Here is a 14,719-nt window from a genome sequence, read left to right on the forward strand (position 1 = left end):
AGGGCTGCTGCCGGCGCTCGTGAACCTGGCACCCGGTGGGAGGTCCAAGTCGGGTCGCAGGAAAGGCTTGGCGGCTTAATGGTCCACACTGAGGAGGAGGCGGGGCCCAGGGACAAGTTACTCATTAGTGGGTGAGGAAGAAAGGGGGCCGACCTCGTCTCTAGAGCGAGTTCACTGGTTCTGGACAGGTGGCGCCCTCTCTCCTTTGCCTCCAGGTGAATTCTAGGGTTTAATCCCAGGCCAAAACAGGGCTCCTTTACTTAACTAATTCCTCTATGGTTGTTTAAAGAATAGCCTTTGCGACATTCTCTCACCAGTCTTCAGTATATAGTAATACATTTCTTAAGTAATAATTCTGTCCCTATCAGTGTTTTCTGTTCAATTTCCTTTAAAGAGCACTTCCTTGAAAGTCAGGAAACTTGGTCTCGTTCCAACTCTACCAATATCCGGAAGCTAAACCTTGAGTATTTAACAACTTTGGGAGCCAAATTCTTTAAATGGAGTTAATACTTCCTGCTTCATAGACTCATTGCAAGAATTATATTAATAAAGCATTGTTCATCTATCATAATACCTGACCCATACTAGGAGCATAATAAACATTGTATTATTTTCTCACTCCTTTAGCTCTATCTTCCTCCAGGGATTAGAAAGAAAGGAAATGGATATACATTATAGCAAAGATACTTTGGGTTACCGTAAAGAATTCAGTGTCATAGTTAAGAGTATGGACTCAAGTCAGGCTGGTTTTGAATCCTGACTATGCCACTTACTAGCAGGGTGACCTCTGTCTTCATCTGTTCAGTGGGGATAATAGTTGTCCTGAGGATTTAATGAGTTTGTACATGCAGTGTATTTTGTACAGGACATGGCAATTAGTAAACGTTCAGTGTTGATTGTTATTAATTGCTGAATGCAGCTATGAAAGCCCCTGCATTCTCTTGCTCCCACTCCCCGGGAGCTTTACAAAGGGGATCAACAAGTTAGCAGTGTGGCATGATTTAGGAGCTGAATAATTAACAGCAGGTGGGCAGAGCAGATATCCTCTTTGAGTCAACAAACACCATGATCCCAAAGGAAGTTTGCTATAGATGTATGAAGCTGAAAAAGAAGCATATGGTTTGCGCCTCACCTTCTAGGGAGAGACAGATATGTACAAATATAAAGTAAACAACAACAAAAGGCCAACTGAAGGCTGGAGAGATTAGGCAACAAGAGTTCTGATGAGGAAGGCAAGATGGCAGTGATGAGTCTAGACTTTCTATCTAGGAAGCCTTCAGGGCAGAAATCTGGTTTGAAGCAGGGCTAAGGAATTTTAATTGAAGTTTAGATAGTGGGCTGAATGAATTTGAAGAAGGCTTGGGAGGAAGATGTGAGCTGAACTTGATTTTGAGAAGTGACCAGGATTTAGAAAGCTGGAAATGAGAAGGAAGAGGAGGATGTTCCTGGGAGAGGGAACCTTCAGAAGCTCAGGCGCAGAGGCTGGAAAGAGCAAAGCCTTGTATTGGAAACTAAGAGTAAAGGAACCTGACTAGACTAGAGGAATCCTGTTAGCCAATCCATCACTCCAGAGGGCAGGATACCAGGTCCTTGTCTTGTTCTGCCACTTACTCACCATGTGTGGTCTTGGATGGGTCATGCAACATCAGTCTTGGTTTCCTCACCCGTCTTACGAAGTTAATACTACTACCTCACAAGGCTTTTGTGAGCATTGATGATACAATACTCAAATGATCTGATGACCTTGCACCCCATTGCTAAATCACAAAAAGGATGCCTCAGAAGGCAGTAGAAAACACCCAGGTTTCATGTAGGCAACTTCCAGATGCTTAAGCAGCCTCATTATCATTTTACTGAGTTCATGTGTAAAGTTCTATGCTAGGCACCAGGGTTATAACTCTTCTCTCCCTCCAAGATTGCTCAAACCACTTCAATAGTGAAACCTTTCTTGAACTCCAATCTCCCCACAAAATTAGTCGCTTTCTTCTCTGTGAACTTTATACACACCTGTGTAAGCATATTGCTTTGGTATTCTTTATTTCGAGAGGGAGATTACACAGTGTTGAAAAGCTAGAGCTCTGTAGTCAGAATTGGAGAATCAGCTCTAGCATTTAGAAACCATGTGACTTTGGTAAAGCTGCTTAACCTCTCAGTGACTCAATTCCTTCATCTATAAAATGAACACGCCTAATATAGTTATGAGAATTAAATGAGAAAAGCATTTAGTACTAGGGCCTGTCACATAATATTCAGTAAGTACTGGTGATTATTATTTGAATAAATGAATTATATGTTAAAGGAAAGAATGATTGAATACATTTGTATCCCAACTAGACAGAGAGCAGGCTCCTTGAATTCAGAGGATTGTCAAATTCATCTTTGGGTTCACGGAACTTAGCACAGTGCTTGGTACATAGTAAATGTTTGATGAATGAATAAATTGGTAAATGAATGAAAATCTGGCCCTGCCTCCAAGGAGCCTTCTATCACATGGAGACTGTATTAAGATTTTTTTGGTTGCAGATAAATAAGCCAATATTAGAAAACTTATTTATTGGAAGTTTCCTCAAGATAGGTAAGTGTTGGGGCCCAGGAAAAAAACCTGGAACCTCAGCAACAGAAAATTATAGACCTTCCTCATAGCACCAACCCACTTCTAGGGCTGATCTCTCAGCAACCTACACCTCTCACATTCCCTAAGTTAAACTTATGAACTCCTAGAAAAGAGAAATCTGATTGGCCCCGCTTAGGGTAAGATGTCTAAAGCTTGAGCAATCAATCATTGATGGCCAAAGCACAAGCTTAAGCTGCTGAAGGTGATGAATCAGTTGCAGAGAAGGAGGATTCATTGCAGAAAAGGAAGGAACAACTCTGTCATTGCCCATTACAAGGAATGGAAATGGAAAGGACAAATAATAATCGCTTGGAATGAGTGTTAAAGAAGGAGGCTTCAGGACAGCATTTTAACATTTTTTTCAACATGAATGCTTTTATGTAACAAGCCACAATTTTTGAAGATGAATCCACTGAGATGATGATAAAATTTTAAAAGATTTCTATGATCATGTGACTTCCATTCACATTAAAACACTCATAAGTGAAGTTTTGATTTTATATACAAAGAGCTAGCATTGTTTCTGCAGTAAGGTAGATGTCTATATCCTTCGCGAACGGACGGAAACACAGGCAGCACATGTTGAGGCCGAATTTCCAGATCAGACTGTGCTGGTTTGAGCAGATGCGGCAAGAACGAGGCCCCTGGATGAATTTTCTACGATGGCTCCAGTGGAGTTGCTGGTGACTCATCTTGCGCTCTTGGATGCAGTGAGGCAAAAGGGTAATTTTTATTATTATTATTTCCAGCTGTATTAGTCTCTTTTTATTGTTTTGGTAATCTCTTTCAGAGTTAACTACTTCCACTTGTAGGAATCCACTTCAAATGTTGGCTCTGCTGTGAGCATGGTCTTTCTCTTTACTTCAACTCAGGATTAAAACTTTTGATCCCTGTTTTTATATTCCAGTCCCAGAAGTAGCTTTCACTGTAGAAGTTATCTGAAGACAGTCTCATGCTTTATAGTAGTGGTCTACAACCAGGGTGTAGCTTCTCCAGGAACACTACACAGGATGGATTTAAATAGTATTAAACTAAGAGGTAGTCTCTCAACTGAGTTCACGTGCATTTTATTTTCAGACAACCTACATGACATGTTTTTCTTAAAAACAATGCCTCTTCTCCAAATAAACAAAGGTCAAAATAAATGAAGAGCTCAAGTGAACATCAGTCCCATTTGTCTTTGTCCGGGTGTGTGGATGAAAAGCAGCAGCTAGTTATGGTGACAGGTGACAGATCCAAATTGCCAAATTTGTTAACATTTCTCAATTTCTAAACCATTCTTAAAGAAAATCATATGTGGGAGTCACACCATCCTCACAGTAGTCCAGCAGAGCTACCATGCCATTGGATTCATGTTTTCACCAATAAAGAATTGGTAGTTTTTGAAATTAGCAAGGATGTGCTTGATTTGTCCTGCAGCCCATCATAAAAGGTTTTACTTTCTGTTCTCTGTTCTTCAAGTTTCCCTTTGATTGATTTCATGTAATCTTTGACGTACTTTTACTTCTCATAGGCTACTTTTGTGAAGCTGGTTTCCTGCAAACAATGGTTCATGACAACATCAACATCAGCGATTACTGTGCTTTCTGTACGTTCCCCCCGGGCACCTTCCGCGGAGGCATTTCCATCATCAAAGGAGTCATCAGTGTTGCTCTGTCCCGACCATCTTCCCCTCCACCTCCAGGCACAGCCCGAATGTGACCTCCCGGATCTTGCAGATGTTGGAAGACATCTCATTATGGCTGATGAGGTCCCAGTAGATTATCATGTTGGCGGCTGGAAGGAGACAATGGCGGTGCTGGTTTAGCAGGAGCCCAGAGCTCTGAGCAATACAGCCTGCGAGATAGCCTGAGAAGTGCTGGGCGAGGTGGGAGGAGAGAGGCACAGAAAAGTCAGGATAGCATTTTTAAAAGGGACATGCAGAACTGCAGCCTAGGAATGAGCTCCAACCAGCTCTTCCATCCTTGAGTCACTTGCCCAAGAGTCAAAGTCCTGGGAGAGATCATCTGATTGGCTGAGTTTAGGTCACATTGATTTAAAGGGGAGATAGGAGGGGAGGTGGGGCAAACAAAAGGATGTGGTTTCTTCACCTTTCATGGTGGGAGGTGCTTAAGACTCACTATCTCAAAAAGAGAACACAAAATGAGGTGAGTATTTTCCCAAAAGGAAACTGGGGACCTTGTTAAAAAAGGAATGGACATTGGGCGTGCAAAAATGACAAATGTCCACAATATCAGTTAGACAGCAGAAGAAACATAAGGTAGAAAGGGCTTTCTAGAGGCAATCTGCTTCGGTATGAAACCCAGGGCTGGACAACCCAAAGCTCTTATGTGATCCTACTGTGAGAGCATCATTTCGTCTTCCCTTTTCAAAACTTTCTTGCTTCGTTCATTTATCTCTTTGGCCAATCATTCAACAAATATTTTTTTTTTGGGGGGGGGCATCATGTTAGGTACTGCAAACCAAATGATAAGCAAAAAGAAACATAGTCTCTGCTCTCATGGAGCTTACAGTCTTGATTTATAAAAAATGGGTCTGCTATTTCTCTATATATTACTCCTAACCTAATACAATGAATGCAAAGAGTCCACTACTTCTCTCCCTGAGTTTCTGGTCCTAATCTTAGGTAATGTTTTTGGACCATTTTTCAGTGGCAATATTTGCCTCTACAAAACCGAGTAGGCCCTGGGACAGGAGTTTAAAATTGCATAATCATTGCGAGGCTTGAGCTGTTTAAAGGAATGATTGCATTCAAATATGAAGCTTTAAGAGGAATGATGGTTTCTGATTGGGTCAGGGTGCCTGTTAAGCATGCACTAGAATAACCTTAATCTATGTCTAACAAGGTATTTGCAATTGAAGAGTGGAGATAAAACCGATGAGCACTCTAGGAATAGGCAGCTAGAGCCTGTCTCTCAACGGTAGGCCTCTGTTCTTATGTTTCCTTTGCACCAGACACACCTTGGAGCCTCCTACTCAACCGCTACGCCCCAAATTGCTGCCCTGGACTTCCTGTGTGTACTACTCACTTGGCTGATTGTTGCAATCATCTTAGCCTCTGCTTCAGGAAGTGGATTTTTATTTGACTCCAAGAAGGAGGAGAAGGGATGGTGATAATGATAATGATAATGGTATGAGTCAAGACTCTTTGAGTTGCAAGTTTTGAAATTGAATTCAAGTTAGATTAAGCATAGAGATTTATTGGTTCATATAACCAAAAAGGCTAGGGGTAGATCCGACTGGCTCCAGGTGCTCAACCCATGTCATCAGAAATCTGTTTCCATCCTTGATTTGGTGTCCCTCTGAGTTAGGTTCATTCTCAAATAGGGGTCACCATGTGATGGTAAAGATGGCGCATGGCTGGCAAGCTTACATTCAAACAGTTTTAAAACCTCAGCTGAAGGAAAGTGCTTCTTTTCTGGAGTTCCAGTGAGAGTCCTAGCTAAGCTCCCATTGGCCCAGCTCAGGTCACAGGCCTCAGGCAGACATCGAATTACTTGGCCAGGTCTGAATCTTATACCCACCCACTTCCCCAATTCTGAGCCACAAGCTCTGAGAATAGGAGACCAACAATTTTCTAAATGAAAGAGATGGGTGCTGTTACCAGAAAAATGGGTGCTGAGCAGGTATAAACAATCAATGTCCATTATACTGCTCATGTTGAATATGATAATGACAACAAGAAGCAGAAAGTAGGAAAGCGTAGGTGATTCTCAACATTTTTAGAAGATGTTATAAAAAATACTGGTTTTAGATTCCCTCCAAATTTAACCTCGAAAATTTACCCCAAATTTATGTTTACTTAAACTGATTGGAGTGACTGATATCTTATCATCTTCACCTAATCGTCATCCCAAAGCAATTAATAAACATCCTCTCTGTATGCAGTTTTATAAGAAAAGTAGAAATTTCATCTCTACGGACTGAGAATTAACTCTCTAAGAGAGCATTAATGATGACAAAGAACTCATAGACAGCCATACTAGCTCTAAATATATGTATTGTCAGTTTTAAATGCCATAAATCGAACTGTACTATATATAAAATATACCTCAATAAAACATAGTTAAAAGAAAAATGGCAAATAAGAAGTTTCATTCATTCCCAAGCAGTGTGGTCTCTGCAATCTATATGATGATGGGATTTGGTGAAGGTGACATTTCTTTTTCACTTCATTATAAAACCCCTTTACTGTCTTCCCTGTTACTCTCTTTATATTTACTTGGCAATGCTAGATATTCTTGGACAAAATAACTTCCTTTAAAATGACCTTTTGTGGCTCTTCTCCTTATTCTTAATATTTCCTAACTTTTTCTCACATTTCTTCCTATTTTGTACCACCCCCCAAAATAATAATTTCTGATGCTGGATGTCTAGGAGAGCCATTCTAAGCTTTATGTCTGAATGCTATTTTATCGTTTATGGTCCCAGGGTATATTCAAAGCCACATGACAAGTTTTCTTAATAGTAAGCCTTGAAAAGCACAGGAATTAGAACAGGCAGTAGGGATGCAACAGAGTTGCCCAAACAGTTGAGGAAAAGGAACTTTCTGGTACCTATTTTAAGATCCTGACACTCCAGTATTTCAAACTGTAGTACACTTGTTTTATATCAATAACACCTTTTAAAACAGAAACGACAACATGAGAGTCACCTTCTATTTCAATCCAATCCTGCCTTTCTCCATGCTGACCATCCCACGCTAATTTGCCAATCGATAACTCAATTTCAGCCAGTGGCTTCTCCATCCTCCATTCCACTCTTCCTTCACTGGTCAGTAGTCACATATTGAGACGTGGGCTAACTACTGTCCAGCACTTGCCACAGTAATTAATTCAGGGACAGACACAGGGGCTTGGTTGATTCAATCATGGAAAGTAAGAGTAGAAATTTGGTTCGATGTCTGGGGGAAGGAAACCTATCTGTTCTCCTGGAAGGTGTGCTATATGAATGTGAAGTCTACAACTACTACAGCCATTTTGCTACCACAGGAAAACCCAAGTAAGGATGAAGCCAACATCAGGAAATGAGCTGAGTGGCTCACAGACGTAAGAAGGTGGTTCTCTTATCAAACTATGCCTGAGACCTACCTATAGACAGTTATACTGAGTCAAGGAATTTTCTTTAATTGTTTATGCCAGTTGAATTATTTTTAAATTGGAACTTAAAGCACCTTATTATAGTCCTTCAGCAGAATCTTTCTTTACATTATTGAAGTAGAACTGACGTCAGGTAAACTGCATATATTTAAGTGTAAAATTTGATGAGTTCTGACGTATGTACCTGCCTAAATGTTCTCCCCAAATTCATATGTCAAAATCCTAACCAGCAAGGTGATGGTGTTAGGAGGTGAGGCCTTTGAGAGGTGATTAGGTCATGAAGGTGGAGCTACCATGAATGGGATTAGTGCCCTTATAAAAGAGGCCCCAGAGAAGTCCTTGTCCTTTTGGGCATGTGAACTTATAGTGAAAAGATATGTTTGTACCAGACACCAAATTTGGTAGTGCCTTGACTTTGGATTTCCCAGTCTCCGGAACTGTGAGAAATAAATTTCTGTTGTTTATAAGCCACTCAATTTACAGTATTTTGTTATAGCAGCCTGAATGGAGACAGAAAGTTGATACCAAGAAGTAGGGTGCTGCTATAATAAATATCTAAAGTGTGGGGGTGGCTTTGGAACTGATAATAAGTAGAGGTTGTCAGGTTTTGAGGTGCAAGCTAGAAAAAGTCTACATTGTCATTTTGATGAGAGCCCAGAGGGTAAAGAGGAGAGCTGCAAAGAAAGTCTCAGTCTTCTTAAAGAATACTTCAGTCATCCTGAACAGAATGTTCAGATAAAAATATGGATGATTCTAAGGAAGTCTCACAGAAACGAGTAACATACTATTGGGCAATGCAGGAAAGGCCATCTTTGTTATAAAGAGGCAAAGACCTTGGCTGAATTCTGTCTGTGTCCTAGTGTTTTGTGGAAAGTAAAACTTGCAAGTGATGAAATTAGATATTTGGATGAGGAAATATCTAAGCAAAGTGTTGAAGGAGTAACCTGGTTCCTCTTGGCTGCTTACAGTAAAATGCGAGAAATGGAATTATTAAATAAAAAGGAAGCAGAACATAAAGATCTGGAAAAAAATCCCAGCCTCTCCATATTATGAAGAATAAGAAAATATGTTCGGGAGAGAACACAAGGGGTGGAGCCAAGCGGGGAGATGAGTCAGCTCTCTCAACAGACACCCTGAGCTACTGGTCACGACGATGGAAGAGTGCACAGGAGGGACCACAGTGCACTGAGGGATGTCAGTGCACTGAGGGATGTTAATTAGCTCTTTGTTCTGCAGTCACAGGCTCTGCTACTTGCATTCTGGCACCTAGCTCCTTGGCCATTCCAGGCACACCCCCAACGGGCTCCCAAGTGGAAGAGTTGTTTTTTTTTTTAAGTAATTTTCATTTTTTTTTAATTACGAAAGCAACATACACTAATGTAGGAAAGTTAGAATGTAATACAGGCCAAAAAAAAGGAAAGAAATGAAAACTACTAATAATATATCTTGATGTATGTCCTTTAAGGAATAATAAGCAGGGGAAAAAGTAATAAAAGAAAGAAGGGAAGAAAATTTGGGGGAAAATGGACAGCATGAGCAGCCACTAAGATACAAAATAGCCTAGAGTGTGGGCGGACAACACAGCCGCTTGTTATTTCTGCAGCAGAGTGCTAGGGGAGCGGTCTCCATTCTGCAGCCCCATAATGACACAGAGCACTCAGTATGTGCCATTTTATATCCAGGGTATTTGTGCACCAATCTGTGTTTGTTTTCTCATCCACTAAATAGGAACTAGTGAAACATGCTCCGTTAGTTTGTAGGGTTATTTATGCATCTTTTCTGTTTACGCATTTGTATTCCAAAGAATCAAGCCCAAGAATTCTGTGTTCAGGTTTTGGATGATTCAATGTCTTCCTACTTTTCAGCTTTAAAAATAATGAATCTATTTATAATTATAATAATTACAAATCTAATGACAGTGAGACTACACGATTGCTTTAATATTCAGAAAGATTAACTTAATATACCATATTAAAAGAAAAAAAGACAAAACCTACACGGTCATTTTAAAGGATGCAAAAAAAAAATAGCATTTGACAAAATCTAACACTTTTATGATAAAAACACTGGGAACAGAACAAGAATAAGAAACTAGAAATAGAATAGAATTTATTCAATCTGATAAAGGGCTTTTATCAAAAAACCCTACAGTTAACATCATTAACATCATTCTAAGTGGTGAAATTGCTTTCTTTCTAAGACCAGGAATAGGACAAGAATGACCATTTTTACCAGTTCTATTCAACATTGTACTGGAGCTTCTAGCAAGGGTAATTAAGAAAGAAAATAAAATAAGACATCCAGACTAGAAAGGAAGGAGTAAAATAATCTGTATTTGCAGGTGACATGATCTTATACACACAAAATCCCAAAGAATCCACTAATGAATTATCAGAACTAATAAATAAGTTAAATGGGTCACAGGATACAAGATTAACATACAAAAATCAATTGTATTTCTATATTCTAGCAATAAACATTCTGAAAATGAAGTTAGAAAAACAATTTCATTAAGAATAGCATCAAAAAGACGTAAATCTTTAGGAAAAATTAACAAAAGAGGTGTAAGACTTGAACATTGAAAATTACAAATATTGTTGAAAAAGATTATGATCTAAATAATAAAAAGATACCCCACATTCAGGAGTTGAAAGACTTAATATTGTCAAAATGGTAATGCTTCCCAATTTCATCTATAGACTCATGCAATCTCTAAGTCTCAGCTGGCTTTTTTGAAGACAAGCTAATCCTGAAATTCATATGGAAATGCAAGGGATCCAGAATAGTCGAAACAGTGTTGATGAAAAATAGCGTTAGAGGGCTCATACTTCTTGATTTCAAAACTCACTATACAGCTGCAGTAATCAAGACAATATGCTAGCATAAGGATAGGCATACAGATAGATCAATGGAATAGAATTTAGAATCCAAGAATAAACCCTGGTATTTATGATCAATTGATTTTCAGTAAGAGTACCCAGACAATTGGGGTAGGAGTGAAGAGGAATTTTCCACTCCAATGGCTAACCTTGTAATTAGCTCTTTGTTCTGCTTCTGTAAACATGCTTGCTGCATAGGCCAAAGGGCAGAGTAATCTCAAAATCAACTGAAGACTCGCCCTCCCCTTTGATTGTTCTGTCCAGATAACAAATGCATCGCCTAAGTTCTTGTTTGAAAATCTCCTGCTCTGTAACTGCCGGTAACGCATAGCAACTCTTGAGATCTGTAACCAGCTGAAGACAAATCAACCAATCAGCCCATGCCAACTGTAACAGCTGTAACAGCACAGATATAAAAGCAAAATTGTCCCTAAGCCTCAGGGCCCAGATCTTCAGAGTGCTAGCTCTTCTGGGACCCTCGGGGTAATAAACCTGAGTTCTCCAACTCTCCGAATGCTGCTTGGTTTCTTGCCATTCTGACTTCTGCAATTTTTTCTGCAACAGAAGGGGGCCGGGACAATGGTCTTTTCAATAGCCCCATGAATCATAATTGTTCTAATCATAGCAATCCAATTCTCTTTCACCTGGAACTTACTTTTCCAAACTCTCTTGCAGCTAGAGTAAATATGTGACACAGTTCTAGCTAATAAGATAAAGAGGAAGTCTACTGTGGAAACGGAAAAGAGGGATTTTTCTTTATTAACAAATATTAAGTCTTTTTCCCATGGCTCCCTTCCTTTTTACTTGATGTAATGAAGTGAGGACACAATGTCTGGAGCCATGATAGCCATCTGGAGACCATAAAGCAATCAGCACAGAATGAAAAGTCAACATGCTCAGAGGCATAGCCAAAAGATGGAATGAGCCTGGGGCTTTGATAACATAGTAAACCACACACATCCGGCTCTGCCTGCCTCCAGACTTCTTAAGGAAACAATGTGTTCTAATGGTTCGATGGTTCTTACTTGCAATCAAATACATTTTAACTCACAGAGTTACACCACATTTATAGTGAATATGAAGAAACCTGAGGACAGTTGCTCTCAAAACGTCAGGAACTGGAAAGCTGTCACATCCCTAGGCAATTACTCTCTTCCAGCCTTCTTTTTGCTTGTCTCTGAGAAGTTGGGTCCTTCTTTATTCTCTAAAGACCAGTTTCACTGATTCAACATCCACACAGAAAGCTCACTCCACCCTGTCTGCATTTCCTGCATCTAAGAGACTAGCTCTGGCTGCAACTAACATCTTCAAAGCCTAGAAGAGAGAATAGGCTTGACCCAGTCGTAAGTTGTGTATATCCCTGGCCCAGTTAACACCATAGGGGCAAGGTCACATGCTCAAACATGGCTGTCAAGGGCCCACCGTGTGTGTGTGTGTGTGAGAGAGAGAGAGAGAGAGAGAGAGTGTCAAATTCTCAGAGAAAGGGAGGCAGGATAGTTAGCTCCAGGGAAGTTCCCCCTCCTCTGCAGGATGCAGCTCTGGACTGTTTCCTCATTGCCTACTCAGTTCTCTTCCTGCAGCTCTGGAATTTCTCCTTTGTCCCTTACTCAGTCCTCTCCCTGTTTTAATTCCAAGCATGAGCCTCCAGCATGAGACATAAGCCAAAGCCAGGAGACAAGACAGACCAGGAGAAAAGACAGACAGCCTTGAGCTGCCATCTCCAGGTGGCATGGGGAACAAGGCAAGACGGGGAGGCAGGCTGGATAGCCTTGGGACACTCCCCCATCTCCAAGAAAACAAAAGCCCATAATTCAGACAGCTCTGGACAGACTTCCTCTCTGAGCTGCCTGCACTTTTCTCTTAAGTGTGTACTTTTGCTTTAATACAACTTGTGCTTTGCTGCTTGCTGTTTTCTGTGTCCTTGAATCCTTTCTTGAGGCATAAGACAAGAACCTCGCTCCAGGGTGGGGGTCTCTCTTTGAACTCACACCCTATTGAGCTCTCCAGCATCAAAAGGGGAGGCGTGGGCAAAAACGATATCCCCAAGGGTTTCCTGGGATCTATTCCTCACTGTACTGGGTAAAGATGAAAGGAAATGAGAAAAAAAGTCAGGTTAAGCATGTTAGGGAGTGGATGGGAAGGGGCCATCCAGCCTGCGAGAGATGGATAGATTCCAACAGCAGGGGGAAAAGATGAGAGAGGCAAAGCCATGCCAGAGAGTAGCTGAAAAATTTCGCAGGAAAAAAAGTCAAAATTTAATTTTCCAAGGACTTTTCTTGAATGAAGAGTGAGGAAAAGAAGTGGGTAGAGAAATAGCAATGAAGGAAAGGAGTGGCCCTAGAGAAGAAAAAAGTTGTCACTGAGAAAATAAAGGGTAGAATTAGACATCAGTCTAACCTTACCACCCCTCCCCCAACTCCCACAAAAAAATAAAAGTGAAAGCCAGTTCTGGTTATTTTAGGCTTAAGTCCCACAGAGTATGTTTGTGTGTGTATCCTGACAATCACTGGCAGCAACTTTTCTCTTTAGCAAAGGTCACTGAAATAGATTGGGGTCACCCTTAACACCGTTTCCCCACAGCGATAAGAACACTTTGTAGAGGCCAGCATACTGCTCCTGAGCGTCCCCATGTTCCCGCATGGTCTCCCTTGATAAGGGCAATGATCAGAGGGAGGCCAGGGGTGGGGCAGGGAGCAATTCTGAGAAGGGAGAACTGGGAAGGGACATGCGCTAGGGACATGCAGGGGAGAAGGGTGTGATTTCCAAGCTCTTTCCCGCTCCCCTGTGTGCTAGGAAGGGTTGGGGCGGAAAGGATGAACGGGCACAGGCGCTGGCCTGGAAAACTAAAGGACATGTTTAGAGAAAGTACCGAAAGGAAGTCAGGGAGGCGAGATAACAGGGACCCTGGAGAAGAGTTGGACAATTCTGGGAACACAGAAGGGGTCCGTTTGGATTCTGCTCTTCCGTCCTCTCTCTCTCCCTCCCTCCCTTTTTCTCTGCATTCCTACATAGTTCATCTGCACAGCGCTTGACCCCTGCACGTGTGCCTTCCACGGCTCCTCTGGGAGAGACCATGCCTGTTTTGGTCACTATAGAACATCCAGTGCAGTGCTCTGCACATAGGCGGTGCTCAACAAGGATTTCTTTAATGACTAATTGGATGGAACTTTGTAACTAGAAGAAAGGACCTAAAACATAAACAAATGCATTGATTGTCTAAGAAGGGAAGAGTCAGAGGGGAAAGAGACTTTTACATTTCAGCTCTACCCTATGATGTCTTACTGTTGATTTGTTTTGTGTTGGTAAAGAATAAGGAGGCAGGAACCATTGGACCAATTAGTGATTTCCCAGACTAATTCGTAGGAGGGGAACTTTTACCTGGAGGCCTAAACAAACAAAAGATTAAAAACCAGTAACCACAAAACCACCAGTTGCTCTCCTGCACCGTCCTCACTGAACAGCTGGCTGCTACTCCAGGGTTACTGGTGAGGAAATGAGGCCCAGATGGGTGCGCACTAGAACTCCTAGAATTACTGCCGTGATCATTTCATAGTATGTACGCGTCGTCATTACATTGTGCACCTTACACTTATAAAGGGTTGCGTGTCAATTACATCACAATAAAACTTAAAACTAAGTTATTTAATTAAAAAAAAAAAAACCTGAGGCCCAGAAAGGCTAAGTCACTTACTCAGTGTTACACAGCAAAGAAAGAAAGAAGTTAAAAGAGCACAGGAACTTGAGTAAAAGCCAGCAGAAAACTATGGCTTGCTGGCCAAATTCTGCCTGCTGCCTGTTTACTTTGTGCAGCCTGAGGGCTAAGAATGTTTTTCACATTCTTCAATAGTTGGAAAAAAATCAAGACAAAAAATAGTTTTATTGTGTCCATAAAACATTTTATTGGTACACGGCCACACCCATTCATTTACTGTTTTAAGTAAAGTATAAGACACTTCTGTAATTGTGGCCAACAATGTCTGCTTCTCGCCAGGCCCTGTTGTCCTTCATATGTTAGCTAACACTTATTGAACATTTTCTCTGAGTTAGGCCCTATACTAAGTATCTTTCATGCATTACTTCCTTATGGGATAGACTTTAGTATCTTTATCCCCATTTTGCAGATGAGG

At 41.0% G+C, this 14,719-nt stretch overlaps 1 pseudogene; it reads right to left on the reverse strand.

Moving 5' to 3' along the window:
• Positions 1-3,706: 3,706 nt before the first annotated feature.
• On the reverse strand, positions 3,707-4,391 carry LOC102898315 (annotated as a pseudogene).
• Positions 4,392-14,719: the final 10,328 nt, after the last annotated feature.

Source organism: Pteropus alecto, unplaced genomic scaffold (assembly GCF_000325575.1).
Source record: "Pteropus alecto unplaced genomic scaffold, ASM32557v1 scaffold8, whole genome shotgun sequence".
Classification (NCBI taxonomy): domain Eukaryota; kingdom Metazoa; phylum Chordata; class Mammalia; order Chiroptera; family Pteropodidae; genus Pteropus; species Pteropus alecto.